Source organism: Panthera tigris, chromosome B3, assembly GCF_018350195.1.
Source record: "Panthera tigris isolate Pti1 chromosome B3, P.tigris_Pti1_mat1.1, whole genome shotgun sequence".
NCBI lineage: Eukaryota > Metazoa > Chordata > Mammalia > Carnivora > Felidae > Panthera > Panthera tigris.
In genome coordinates, this window is record NC_056665.1 from 85962826 (window position 1) to 85977985 (window position 15160).

General features: G+C 36.9%; 1 protein-coding gene and 1 long non-coding RNA gene across 8 annotated transcripts in view; both read right to left on the reverse strand.

The window, feature by feature from the left end:
- The window catches only part of SLC25A21 (solute carrier family 25 member 21), a 480180-nt gene that overhangs the window by 392353 nt on the left and 72667 nt on the right, over positions 1-15160 (reverse strand). The window lies entirely within an intron of this gene.
- Positions 1-15160, reverse strand: part of LOC122239588 — a 150637-nt gene that overhangs the window by 72637 nt on the left and 62840 nt on the right. For all 7 annotated transcript variants that reach the window (XR_006218810.1, XR_006218808.1, XR_006218813.1 and 4 more), the window contains one exon: positions 338-543. This is a non-coding gene — a long non-coding RNA (uncharacterized LOC122239588). The remainder of the gene's footprint in view (positions 1-337; positions 544-15160) is intronic.

Below are 15160 nucleotides of genomic sequence, written 5' to 3' on the forward strand. Positions count from 1 at the left end.
AAAAAACTCGAAGGCAGAATGCAGCTTCAGAATGTTTTTTAGTTCACTGTATTTGGCAATAATTACAAAATTATCACTACATTAACTGGTAATTAACTAGTTTTCAGCTTTCTTGGGTTATAATTTCTTGAGATAGAGAAATACCCAAATTATATTTACAAATGTCATTTCAAGGTTCAATTTTTTAACTGCTCTAAGAGGCCACTGGCCATCAAATGCACCACTGTTTTTAATGTGCCACTAAAGAAGAAAAATGCTGCTAGTTATTGGTAAGGCTACAGCAATTGTTAAAATACATTCTGATTTCAGAGATGTTAGAGTGTGGGTGAAAATATACCTTGAAATCTTTGAAGTGTAGTATTTTCATTCTCATTTTTCTCAAATAAAACCAAAATTTAGAGAGCACTCTTCATCCAGGCCCCATGCTCTGCTTCCCAGATATTCTCAGGCTGTCCAAAGGCAGCTTCAAATTAGTGAAGAAGTTTGGAAATGGTACCACTATCAATAGCCCCACACCAGGTCAGAAATAGGAGACAAGCTGGGCTACAAACCAAAGAGAAAGAGTCATAAGAAGAATCAATTCTGAAAACATCACTTAAAACAAGAAATCAGGAAACTGTCTCGCAAGCTTAAAAAAACTGCTTAGAAAGTAGTCCTTTCACCCACACTTGCATTTGTAGGTATCAGTCACCACCAGATTCAACACCTTTAAATGCCAAAAAATAACAACAATAATAAAAACTACATACATTTATTTGACCCATTAGTGGGACAAGATATCACTCTTGAGCTTGATTCCTAGATTCACCTGGTCCTGCCTGTCCTTGCTATTCATGTTGTCTCCTAGCATCATTCCTGAAGCCAACAGCCTCTCTTAATGTCCAGGTTACATGCTCTGCCCCTACACACTCAGCATCAGTTGAAGATAAAGTGCTGACCTGTTTTATTTGGGCATAACCCAGGGTGGACTCCTGGGATCCCATTACTCTTTGGTTGACCACAGAACTTAATCATTTCTTTAGACTTAAAAAAATTTTTTTAATGTTTTATTTATTTTTGAGTGAGACAGAGACAGAGTGCGAGCAGGGAAGAGGCAGAGAGAGAAGGAGACACAGAATCCAAAGCAGGCTCCAGGCGCTAAGCTTTCAGCACAAGCCCAACACAGGACTCAAACTCACAAACCATGAGTTTATGACCTGAGCCGAAGTCAGACACTCAACCGACTGAGCCACCAGCCGCCCTTCTTTAGACTTCTTAGAGCACATCTGTAGTGTTCAACTCATCTCCTGACTTTCTTCTAGATCAAAAAACAAATCTCCTTGTGCACCGGAGATACAAAATCCCCAGAAAGCGGCCCAGAAATCCATCTTTAAGTCTTTCTAGAATCAGTCTTCTTATCTCCCCAGTTCATCTCTATCCAAATCAGACAGTACCTTATTTTAGAAAATAAAGACAGAAGAAAGAAATATTACTTCATAGACACCACTTAATACAAATGGATAAATCTTTCACCCTTTCTGTAGCACTGCCAACAATAAAACACCTCAAATATGACAAAAACCAAACCAAGGAAAACAAAACAAAAACCAACCCTGTGTTTTCCTACAATAAAGGTTGTCTCTTTCCTAGAATTGAAACCAATGTTATCTATATTTCATAACACATAACTTACGTCCTTTATTAAATGAAATTGGACAGCCTTCCACTGATGGAATGCTATGCTAGATATTCTTCATTTGTCTCTCTAGATCCACTCTTCTCCACCTTTTCTATCTGGCTTTCTTCCCAGGAGGCTGATTTTTAAGGACCGCATCAACTGTAATATTCCCTTTTGCCTTCTGGCTTCCAGTTGGGTTCAACCAATGGGAGGTACCTCCAAGAATTCATGGGCAAGAGGAGAGAGGGTTGAGTATTTATTTTCCCAGCTCTCTCCTCATCAGGCATGGCTTCTGTTTTCCACTAGTTAAGGCCACAGCTCCTATAAGGCAGCCTTCTCTTCCTGCTTCAGCTACTGCCAGGGATGATAATGGTTTTCCTACTGCTGCCTGGTCCTGGATGAGCACTCTCTCTTATTGGTTCCTTAAATCTGCACAATTTGGTCAATCATTCTTCCATTAATCTCTCTTCAGTTTTGCCTTTTCAATGTGCCATGTCCAGCTGGGACCAGATTGATACATCAGATTTATATTACCTCATGCTTGGCGTGGATCTTTCCTTCAGTCTAAAGCTCAGAATATTTCTTCCTCAGATACTTGCTAGTAACTTCAATTTTCAAGAATTAAAAGACCTCCAACTATTCTTCTAATGGTTCAAATCCTGCCTGAAACATCAGATAGTCAAAGGATCAGGTCAGAGCCCAAGTATTATCCCTAGTTTAGGCCAGATCAATCACAAGGAAGCTACACGCCACAACGTGTCTCTCTGTACACACTCTACAGAGCTGCTTCCCCCTAAATGATCGCAACTCTCCCATTTCCTTGTGTTAGCTACTCTTCCTATGGGTTCTCACAGTACCATGAACTTGCCTGTTTGATTTTCCACATTATAGCTGTTTTTTCTGCTTATCTGCCCCACTAGATTATAAGCTCTATGAGGACACAAACTGTCTTACACACTTTAATATTTATAACACCTAAAACTGTGCCACTAGGCACTCAATAATATTTGTTTTTAAAAAGTGAACGAACTGAACATTATGCCCTTGAAGTTAATGAGCAATGAAGCAATTACGTATGTATTATAAATAAACTACTAATAAGAACTGTGTCACTCATGCCTTCATTCACTGCCTTAATCATTTATTGTTTGGGGCCTTCCACTGGAGAGCATGACACTAGGTCCTGGAAACACAAATTTGTGTGGCCACTTTCCCTGCCTGAAAGCCGCAGGCATTGTTAACTGCACAGGCACCTTGAAGGACACATTTTGACAATAGATGAAGGTTTCCTATGCAAATTCTTCTTAAAAGAATTGGGTTTTGGTGTTTGTTTGGTTTTGTTTTTGTTTTTGACTCCCAGTAAGAACTGGGAAGACCACTTTGCAAATTTGTGCAGTGTTTTATATCAAATGGTATAACTTTCTACCACTAGCATGCCTTGATTTTAACATTTCCCCTCTTCTCTGAATTATTCCCCTTTCTTTTTCTCATTTACACTTTATAAATAGTTCTTAGTTGTATTTTTCCTTTGCCCTAGTTTTTATTGTAAGCTGTTTCAAATGCTTCTTGAAAGAAGTTGAAAAATAAATAACAAAAAAGATTGCTTTATTTTCCTCACTTAAATTTTATCTACCTTTGAAGATTTTTTTTGATACATCCAGCTAATTTTTCACTGAAATTAATTTTAAAAGGCCGCAGTTGTATTAGTACAGTATTAACAACAGAAAATCACATTAATGATTAAGAAGTAATTGATACATACAAAACTGCTCATAACAATACATCTTTCTATATTATATAAATTTCAAATTTTTATAAGCATTTTACTTATAGATGCAGAAAAAAAGACATATTTAAAAGAAATAAAATAAAGAGAAGACAGCTAGATTATCTCTGTTTTCCCATGTCCACATGGTGGTCAAATGAACATGCAGATTTAAGATATATAGGGTGGTAATTTGATTATTGAGTCATATGTGACCCAGCTGAATGAATGTAATAACAGACAGATGATGGTTTATGTTGTTGATAGGAACTGATTTCCCTCGTTCCATATTTTAGCAGCCAATCATTTCTAGAATTGGCTTAGACCCTGAAAATATCCTCAGCAGGGATGCAGTTTTGAGCCTGGGACATTCTCTAACAGCTGGAAGACATTCAGTGACTCCAAATGATGAGAGCCAGTGGGAGCATGTGAGGATGGGCACCTGTCCTAGAGCTTCCCTGAGCTAGCAAACACCTTGCTCTGACAATGAACTCTCCCCTGGGCTTTTTTAGATATTAAGTTTTAGAAGCAAATCTGAAGAATGACTGTTCATTTGAAATAGCCTTAATATCTAGAGACCACATTGTAAGACTTTTAGAAGTTTAATAGGAGTCTGCATTAGAGGATGGGGGGAAGGGAAGAAAGGAGCATAGATAGCCTTATTTTCAAATTTGCAGGCTACTCTTTTCAGAAGAATTCCAAAGATTAACAAACCAAATTCTCTCCATTGTAGAGGAACATCAAGTCTTCATAAAATATAAGATTAAATTTAAAATATGTGAATAATGAAATATTGGGGTTCCATGTTTGAATTCTCATAGTATAAAATATTTGAGCTGGTAAACATTAAACCCCAAAGATCAAATAGATATCTAAGTGACTCAGACACTGTAAATAATTTCAGCATTGTAGCATTGTATTTGCCAGCAGATACAGTCAGTTCTTTCACCAACTGAGATATCATTTAGTCTATAACTTAAACAAGCGTTGATAAAGTTTTTCACAAAAGATGCTATCAGCAAAACAAACAGAGGACTTTGTATTACTTCAAAGCTTATTTATAATGTGTTTAGAAAAAATTCAATGGAAACAGGAAAATAATGTCTCGATTTTCTAAACTTTGCAACATCTGCTTTTACTTACTTTTCAGCATTGTAAAGGTCTCTGGATTTCAAGTGAATTACTTTGCTTTCCCTTTGTCTACTCCTTTACTTAACTATCTTCACACTAACTTACACACCCAGGCACAATCTGTGAACTCATGAAAATCTCTAAGGCATGAATAACAAAGGAATTTTAGAACAAGTGACATAGTGCATGGAAATATGCCTCAAAAGAAAGGCCAGGTGTCTAAGGAGCAGATCCCTCTATAAAAATACTCAGAATCCTGCATCATTCTTTCTCATACCATCCTATGCTAGTTAATTACATGTTATTTACAATCTTTGTTGGATAGCCTTAAAAATATCTCCTAAAGGAAAAGAAAGGACTTTCACATATGTGAGTATACTTGTGTGCTTTGCCCAAATCCAAATAAGATCATTAATATAATGTTGAGGAAGTCCCCATGTGTTTACTGAAAAAAAAAAGCCACTAAAATCTGCTGGGAACAACATCCACATCATCAATGCTAGTCTTCTGCATTGGGCTTTTGTTTCCCTTCTTCCCAAATTGCATAATGACTTAAAACCAAAGAAATTTTTTAAATGTTTTCTAGATTTTTAAAAATAGATATTTCTCTATACTTAGTGAGAGTTGCCCCTAAAGCACACTAATGTCCAATTACTTTGGAGGGCATGGAAGTCTCTCATTCCTTGATCTTTCTATCTGACTAAGCATTCATTTGTTTCATTTAAAGTTAAGTTACTTTAGAAAAACAACACCATTGCTTCCGCTACATTTCCTGATTTCTTAAAATTTGAAATTTCAGTAAATTTTTGCATCAACAGGGAATAGTGGGTAAAAAAAGAAAGCTAATATACTGGTCATCATACAAACACAATTTTATTCAGGACTTTCTTGAAAACCTTGTTGAGATGCTTTAAACATTTGTTGGTGGCTTCTTGTGAAGCTGATTTAAAGGCTGGTGGTTATTTGTGGTTAATATACAAAGGGGTAAAAAGAAAAACAGGGAGAAAATGGCCTTTACAAAGCACACTCCTGAGGTTTCACCACTGGGTTAACTGACATTCTTTCCTTCACTTCCCCAGTTGGGCTGACCTCAACATTCTTGGTGTCCAAGACTTCTAAAAGAATGTAAACCACATTATCTTCCCCAGAGGGGAAAACAGAAACAAAGTTGGATGATATATCAGGATAAGGAATAGGTCCACCATGTGTTTAAAAAGAAGGAAGAGTTCCACTGTAATCATACCAAAAATCAAGGTTTTGTGGACATGGATTTGTCCACATAAAAAAGAAGAGTGGCTTTGCCATTTAGTCAAAGGTCTTTTACAAGCAGTTAAAGAACAAGTTGGGAGCCATTATTCTTGGTTTCTGCCACACACCTGTGAGATCACGATGGGAGAGATAATACAAAGAGATCTGAATCTCTAAAGGATTTTAAAAATGTTAAGATATTGGAAATCAGTGGTAAAAAGGGGGAAAAGAAGTAAAGTCCTTCTTTGGCCATCACTGAATGTTGGCAACACTGCCTTTTATGGTTGCTTTGATTATGCGCTAAATTCAAAAAGTTTTAGCCATGGATAATTTGATGCTTTGGTTTTCCTTTATTCTCCATTTTTTTTCATTGCATGTTTTAGAATGGTTTGTGTTCAAGAATCAATTTAACCACAACAAAAGAGACTCTGATTTGGAATGTGTATGACTTCACTTGAGGTGGAAGGAAATCACAAATCAGTTCTGAAAAAGAAAGGAAACTCTCAGGCTCACATGCCTTCCTCTTTTCCTTAAAAACATTTTTAAGATGCTTTCACCTAATATTATCTTTAAATCATCACTTTGAAAAAGATCCTTTCAATGTCAATACTTCTCTGGGGATCAGTAATAAGCCCTCTGTTTTTTTCATTCTATGCACTTCAAGTAACTATGCTGACTTGCAAACTTCATATAGCATCCATGCACTGGTCACCCTCCCATCTTTCTGTCCAGTCCAGTTCTGGGGCTGTTTGGACTTGTTGATATAATTGTCTGATAAACAACAGCCTGCTTGATATCTCATAAGCCCTCCAATGCATCCTTTTCACAAGTGAACTCATGTCCTTCGCTATCTCCCTACCTAAATGTTTCCCCTATGTTGCTTAAGTGTCTACCCAATGGAACCCAAATCATTAATTGAAGGATCTCTTTAAGTTTTCTGTCTCTTCTAATTAGTGACCCAGTGTTGTCAATCGGCCTCCTCAATATCACTTTAATAACCATTTATCTCCAACTCTACTGTCCCCCCAAATCATCATCATATCTGACAAACTGCTGAAACAGCCCTCTAACCAGTCTCTTTGCCACTGATCTTACTCCTATTCAACCCATTTACCATCCACACAGCCCTCAGAGTAATCTTTCTTGAAGAGATACTCATAAAACATAAACCTGATCACAACACTATAGCTTAATTTCTCATCACCCTTATTAACCAAGTCTAAACAGCTTAACTTAAAAGATTCTCACTATCTAGCCTATGCCTACTTCACTGCTGAGGTTTCACTCCCATTTACAGTCACACTAAGTAGCTGTTAGTCCTTCAGAACCTGCCATGCTTTTAGCTGGAATATGCTGTTCTCACTGCCTACCTCTAATCCAAATGTCACTTTCTTAGGGTCATCTTTCTTTACTCTAAATTAGATCAAGGTCATAGCTAAGCTTGTAAAACACCTAAATTCTAGTGCACAGCTCCTCACATACTGTTGTAATCGTGTACAGTGTCTCCTCCACTATACTGTCAGCTCCATGAGGGCAGGGACCATGTCTTATTCACTACTACTCAGCACCTGGTACTGGGGAGGTTTTTCTTTTTTTTTTCAATATATGAAATTTATTGTCAAATTGGTTTCCATACAACACCCAGTGCTCATCCCAAAAGGCGCCCTCCTCAATACCCATCACCCACCCTCCCCTCCCTCCCACCCCCCATCAACCCTCAGTTTGTTCTCAGTTTTTAACAGTCTCCTATGCTTTGGCTCTCTCCCACTCTAACCTCTTTTTTTTTTCCTTCCCCTTTGGGGAGGTTTTTAATAAATACCCACTGAACCAATGAACATATTAATGTATTTCTTCCTTCACCAGGAAAACAGGCCATGTGATCTGCTGTATAGTTATCATTTACCACAGAGGAAATATGAGCCATCCTAGATGGCAATTAAGATTCTGGATGCCCCATAATCAAGACATCTTATAGAATTTATAGGCACCACTTTTCTCAAATTCTGCCTAGTTAACAGGATGGTAGCAGGGTCAACTAAGCTTGGCCAGGGCCAAAAGACAGACTTGCCTTTGGCTAATCTAAAAGTCATGGGTAGAATAAATAAATTGAGCTGTTAAATGGTTATTTACTAACTCTATCTATTCTCCTTGACCCCTGAATCTAATTGTAAGGATAGCTACCATCAATGATATACTTAAACTCTGATTGTGTTGCCGGTAAAGTGCTTTTGTGAACTTATTCAACTTGGAGAACATGAGAAAAATTGTGGGTTTATACAAACATTACAATGACACGTAAGATAGTCAGAACAGTTTAAAAAAAAAGCTCATGTTAACTCTCACTAACTCTTGGTTATATTTTTCTGATGTTAGATATAACATTAGATGTAGCCACCTGTCACAGTTGTACATGACATAAGATGCAATGTTAATGATACAGTGTGGAAAATAACTCAGTTGTGGCAAAGTTGAATCACAAGACATGATACAAACAAAAGGCATCCAAACACCCACAGTGTTTGCACCTCAGGACCAGTACTCAGTCCACTTACAATGTTCTGCTCCTTGCCACCGTCCATCAGAACATGATCATCCCATTGTCTTAGTTATGCTTAAGGCCTACTAATATAGAGCTACATTATTAAACCAAAAATCATTATTAACTTAGCAGTTTTATTTCTCTGTATTGCTTAGGGTGATAAAATATAGTAACAATTAGGAATTAAAACATTTTCAGTGTTCTCTTTAATTCTGCCCCTCAACTACTGATGCTTCAAATCTTAGCAGTGGAAATTATAAACTAAGGTGCTGCATAGAAGAGAAAGTTGTGGAATAGATTAGACCAACACTGGATAAACTCAGCAAGAATAACTGTATTCAATTACTACACTAGAATCTCTTTAGTACCTAAGTTGTCATTACTAATAAACTAGGAAACTGATAGTGTAAGAACTCTGCCACACTGCTGGAAAACCATACAGTGGCTTTCTATATAAATGCCCTTCCCAAAGGTTGTAGTCAAAAAAAGAGTGGTCTTTGTAGGGACACCTAGAGAAGAAACTTGGCTCCCCATCTATTTATCCCTTGTCTCCTTAAAGCTTTAATCATCAGAAATGAAAGGAGAGTGATGATAACCTATCACATATGATGGCTCTGAGCAATGAAGTAGAGCATGTAAATTTCCTAGCACATGGTGAAGTATCTAGCCCATAATAGATATTTTATTTATTTATTTATTTATTTATTTATTTAGAGAGAACTTGAACATGAGGGCGGAGGGGTAGAAGGAAGAGGGAGAGAGAGTGAGAAAGAGAGAGAGGGAGAATCTTAAGCAGAATCAATGTCTGGTGAGGAGCCTGATCCCATGACCCTGGGAACATGACCTGTACCAAAATCAAGAGTGGGAAGCTTAACTTATTGGGCCACCCAGGAGCCCCACCCATAACAGATATTTTAAAAAGTGAGCTCCCTTCCTTCTTCCTTTCTCCACCCACCCTCAAGTACCTAGTTTATGGTGTAGGTATCACACAGCCACTGGACAAAACAGAAACCATTCAGATCTCATATTAGCAGGTCCCATTCTTTTGGCCTCTCTTTATAGTGGTTTGGTCTATTATTTTTCCTATAGAAATGAGAGTTGTTATTTTTTGTAGTATTTCTTCCATGATAATGAATAAAGGGCATTTGGTAACTTTGTGTTTAACACAGCTATAATTCAGCACGGCCATCCGAATAAAATTACTTTTTTAAGGGTATAATTCTACAACTACTCTACTCCTATTTGATGTCAGTATATTAAATCTAAAGTTCACTGTATACCTAAACACCAAGAAACTCCCAATGTAACTGTCTCATCAATTTCAAGTTTAAATGTATCCTAACTGGCTTAATATATCAAATTGTTTGCAGCTGAGAGACAAGATCTTCTTATGCTCTTGTCTGTGTTGAACGTCAGCAGATAAGGTATGCTCTGAGAGTAAAAGAGGTGTATTGTAATGGGAATCAATTACTTCAGTCCACATAGTACTATTAAGTGAATTCACAAATTTGTTTATTCAGTCAACAAGTTATTTTTTTATGTTTATTTATTTTTTAGAGAGAGAGAGAGAGCGTGAGCAGGAAGAGGCAGAGGGAGAGGAAGACACAGAATCTGAAGCAGGCTCCAAGCTGTCAGCACAGAGCCCAATGAGGGGCTTGAATTCATGAACCATGAGATCATGACCTGACCCAAAGTCAGATGCTTAACTAACCACCTAGATGCTTAGCCACCCAGGCACCCCAGTCAACAAGTATTAAGAGCCTGGTATGTGCCAGGCAGTGAACACTGTTCTAGGGCATGTAGTTGTAGCAAGTAGTTCTAGGGTTGATTTACAATGCAGAATCTAAAACTTGTTCATAGTTTCCTTTAATGAATATAATCCACCATGATTCTTCTTCTTCCTAACTATAATAACAACAAAAAGAACACATGCTAAGTGCTTACAATAATGCCTGAAACAATGCCAAGTGCTTTATCCCATTTACTCTTCACAACATTTATATAAGGCAAGGATTATTATAATCACATTTTACCAGATGACGGAAAGAGCTGTGGAAAGAGTAACTTTCCAAGGCCACCTAGCTTATAACCAAGAAAGTTGAAATTCAAACCAAGTCTGTCTGACTCCACAGTCCACTCCCTAATGTCTAAACCAGTGCTATTCAAAGTCTGGTCCCCCACGGACTGGTGGTTTCAGCAATACCTGGGAGCTTGTTAGAAATCAGAACCGATTTGGGGGCCTGTGTGGTTCAGTCGGTTGAATGTCTGGCTCTTGATTTCGGCTCAGGTCATGATCACAGGGTTGTAGGATCGAGCCCTGTGTCAGGCTCCAAGCTGAGCATAGAGCCTGCTTAAGATTTTCTCTCTCTCATGGGGTGCCTGGGTGGTTCAGTCGGGTAAGTGTACGACTTCAGCTTAGGTCATGATCTCATGGTTTGTGAGTTCAAGCCCTGTGCTGGGCTCTGTGCTAACAACTCAGAGCCTGGAGCCTGCTTGAGATCCTGTGTTTCCCCCTCTTTCTGCCCCTCCCTCACTCATGCTCTGTCTCTCTCTTTCAAAAATAAGTAAAAACATTTTAAAAAAATTTTAATAAATAAATAAATAAGATTTTCTCTCTCTCTCCCTCTGCCCTTCTGCCCCAACTTGTGCTCTAAAATAAAATAACAACAACAACAACAATAATAATAAAGAGAAACACAGAGCCCATTCAATCATAATTTGGGGGAGTGGGGCCAGCCATGTGTTTTAACAAGGCTTCTGCATGAGTCTTATGCATGTTAAAGTTTGATAAGCATTATCTAAACCACTCATTATACACACTGTTCAGTCCTCCTAATTCATAATACTCTAATGGTGTAAGGTCAGATTATTGCTTACTTGCATTAAAGACTTTCTAGCCCTCATAATAGCTGCCCTTGAGTTGGATTCTATGTGTAGTTAAAACACAACTGTATACCATATCCTTTAAGTAGGGTGACTAGTCATCCTAATTCTCCTGGGACAGTCCCATTAAGTGTATTATGCAATCAACAGTGGCCTCTTTCACTCTCAGAAGTGCTACAATTTAGACCAAAAATCATATGGTGGCCCTAGCTATAGCGCCTGCCTGCCAGTCCCTCCAACACCATGTCCTACCACTCACCCCCCCACCTCTACATTGTAGCTACAATAATGGCTTTCTTTCAGTTCATTAAAAATCTCAAACTTACGCAAGGGTTTACCACTTCTGTTCCCTCTTCCTCTAGATCACAGAATGATATGCTCCTCCTCATTGGCATTTCAAAGATGGGCTGGTAGGAACAGTCTGCACAGTATGTGGGCAATTTTGAGTACTTTATTATTTTATTTTTTGAATATAATTTATTGTCAAATTGGCTTCCATACACACCCAGTGCTCATCCCAACAAGTGCCCTCCTCAATGCCCATCACCCACTTTCCACTCTCCCCCAATTTTTGAGTATTTTAAAACAATAGTAAAAGCATCTAAAACTCTGTCTACTTTTTACTTATTACCATGCACCAGAAAGTTTAAACAAAGTTAGTGATACAATGTTGTTCCTCTCTAAAAATATTTTGTTACTTGTCCCTTAATAAATGTATTCTACATGGAAATTAATAGAGATCTTTCAAGTACATAGGTGGCCCCCAAGAGACACAAACATAGATATTTGAACTCATCTCAAAAGAAAATTCCTAAGAGATACAGAACAGTTATAACTAGAGACTGGTTATAGTTTATTTTGGGTAGTTTGTGTTTCTAACTTCTGTGTTACCACATATTCCTGAGTTTAAACAATAGATTTAAAATAAATTTTGGTAGCACAGTAATTGTGAAGATGAAGAAACTGAACTTGACTTGCTTCAATTCTGTCAATTTATATGGCTTCTTGGAATTTTGATTTTTATTTAAGATTTAAAACATAAGGGGTGCCTGGTTGGCTCAGGCACATGGAAGAGAATGTGATTCTTGGTCTCGGGATTGAGGTCATAAATTTGAGCCCCACATTGGGTGTAGAGATTACCTCTATAAACAAACAAACAAACAAACAAACAAGCTTACAAAAAAAGATTTAAAACAGTGATTCATATTTCTTAATTTCAAAATGTACTGCAAAGATACGGTAATCAAGACAGTGTGGTACTGGCATAAGGACAGTGACATATGTCAGTGGAATACAGTTGAGAGTCCAGAAATAAACATTCATAATTACAATGAATTAATTTTCAATAAAAATGCCAAAATAATTAAATGGGGGAAAAAGTCTTTTCAACAAATGGCACTAGGGCACCTGGATATCCACACACAAATGTGTGAGACTGGACCCTCATTTCAAATCAACTCAAAATGGACCAAAGACCCATGAAAGAGGTATAACTATAATAGTTTTAGAAAACAAAAACAAAAACAAATTAAAAAAAAAACATGGGTGTAAATCTTTGTGACCTTGGATTAGGCCATAATTTGTGAAATAGGACACCAGTAGCACAAACAACCAAAGAAAAATAGATATCAGGCTTCTTAAAAACATTTTTGTGCTTCAAATGGCACCATCAAGAAAATGAAAAGACAACACACAGAATGTGAGAAAATATTTGCAAATCATATGTCTGATAATAGATTTGTATCTGGAATATATAAAGAATTCTTACAACTCAATAATAAAATGACAAATAAGGCAATTAAAAATGGGCAAAGAAACATGAAAATGGCCAATAAGAAAATGAAATATGCTCAACGCCATTAGCTATCAAGGAAATACAAATCAAAATCACAATAAACTACCACTTCACACCCACCAGGATGAACAGAATCAAACTGTTAGATAGTAACAAGTGTTGGCAAGAACATGGGCAAATTAGAAGGCTTATACTTTGCTGATTGGGATGTAAATGATGCAGACACTCTGGACAACAGTCTGGCAGTTCCTCAAAAGATTTTAACATGGAGTTGCCATATGGCGTAAGCATACTCCTAGGTATATACCCACCAAAATATAAACATATGCTCATATAAAAAGTTGTACATGAATGTTCATAACGGCATTATTCCTAATAGCAAAACTATGGAAACAACCCAAATGTTCATCAAGTGATGAATGGATAAATAAAATATGGTGTATCCATACAATGCAATTATATTTGGCAATAAAAAGAAGTAATGATATATGCTGCAACATGGAAAAACATTAAGAACATGATGCTAAGTGAGAGAAGCTGATCATAAATGAGATCATATACATGATTTCATTTATATGAAATGTCCAAAATCAGCAATTCCTTAGACCCAGAAGGTGAATTCGTGGTTTCCTAAGACCAGGGGAAGAATATGGGGTTTCTCTTTTGAGGTGATGAAATGTTCTAAAATTGACTGTGATGATAATTGCACAACTCTATATGTATACTACAACCCATTGGATTATACAGCTTAATTAGGTGAATTGTGTGGTACATGCATTTCAATAAAGCTGCCCCCCCAAAAAAAGGATTTAAAATGGTGAAACATGGTGCAAACTGCACTATGTAGGGATATTATATTTCCTTTTTTATAAAAAAAATGATGTAATTAAAAATACTAATCCATTACTTTTTACCCTTTTTTTTGGTACAGTAATGTTTATTTTTTAGATTAATTTTGTTACTAGGATGATAATACATGAAATTGAGTGACTTTTTTTCATTGTGTCTTTTTCTGGCCATCATTGTATCCTTTGCATTGCATGATCATTATTAAAAATAATTTTTGTCTAGGGGCTCCTGGGTGGCTCAGTCAGTTAAGTGTCCAACTCTTGGTTTTGGCTCAGGTCATGATCTCATGGTTTGTGAGTTCGAGCCCGACATCAGGCTCTGCGATGACAATGCAGAGCCCACTTGGGATTCTCTCTCTCTCCTTCTCTCTCTCTCTGCCCCTCACCCCCTCCAAAATAAATAAATAAACTTTAAAAAAATAATTTTGTCTAGAGAGGGGGGGAACGTTAAAAATTTATTTATCCAAAATGACAAATATACTAGAAATACCACTGTTGCTCAATATTATCTAGATTTTTGATCAAATGTCAGCATCACAAAGTTTTCCCTAACCACTCTATTTAAAATAGACACCACTCCATGTCCCCAAAGACATCACTTTCTATCCCCTTACTCAGCTTTAGTTTCTTCATAATTCTTATGATATCTGATTTCATATTATTTGCCGGTTTACTCCTGTCTCTGTCAGTAGAATGTTAGTTCATTCAAGGGTTGTCTGTCTTTCTCAGTCCTGTATCCTCAATGCATCGTACATATTCACTCAATTTTTAGTGAATAAAAAAATCACAAAAAGTAGATCTACTGCTTAAATTTCTTCACATAAAAGATTAAAAAGATGATTTTATCTTTGTGCACTCTTCTCATCAGAGTATTTCCTATATGGTTATCATATTCTGCTAGATACTTCAAAGATGTCTGGACATTCAAAATCCCTTTGTCTAGGAGTTTGAAACCTTCCCAAAAATATGTATGGCATTTTATGCATCTGCATTATCTTCAGGGAGGTTTGTGAGCTATAATTCATTCAACTTTGCAATGTCTCTGTCTTTAACATTACCAAAAAAACCCAAAATTTTTAAAGGTTAATCAGCTTAGATTATCCCAGAATTCATTACTCCAGTCTAGTGATAAAAACCAGCCTCTTTCATTGAACCTAGATATTGCTGTATTTTGTTAAACAGACTTTAAAACATTTACTTCTGAAAACTTGGCAAATTTTTATAGAAACTACTTCTTGGAAACTAGGTATTTTTCTATGGTTGTTCCTTTATCTCCTTTTAAAAATAATCATTG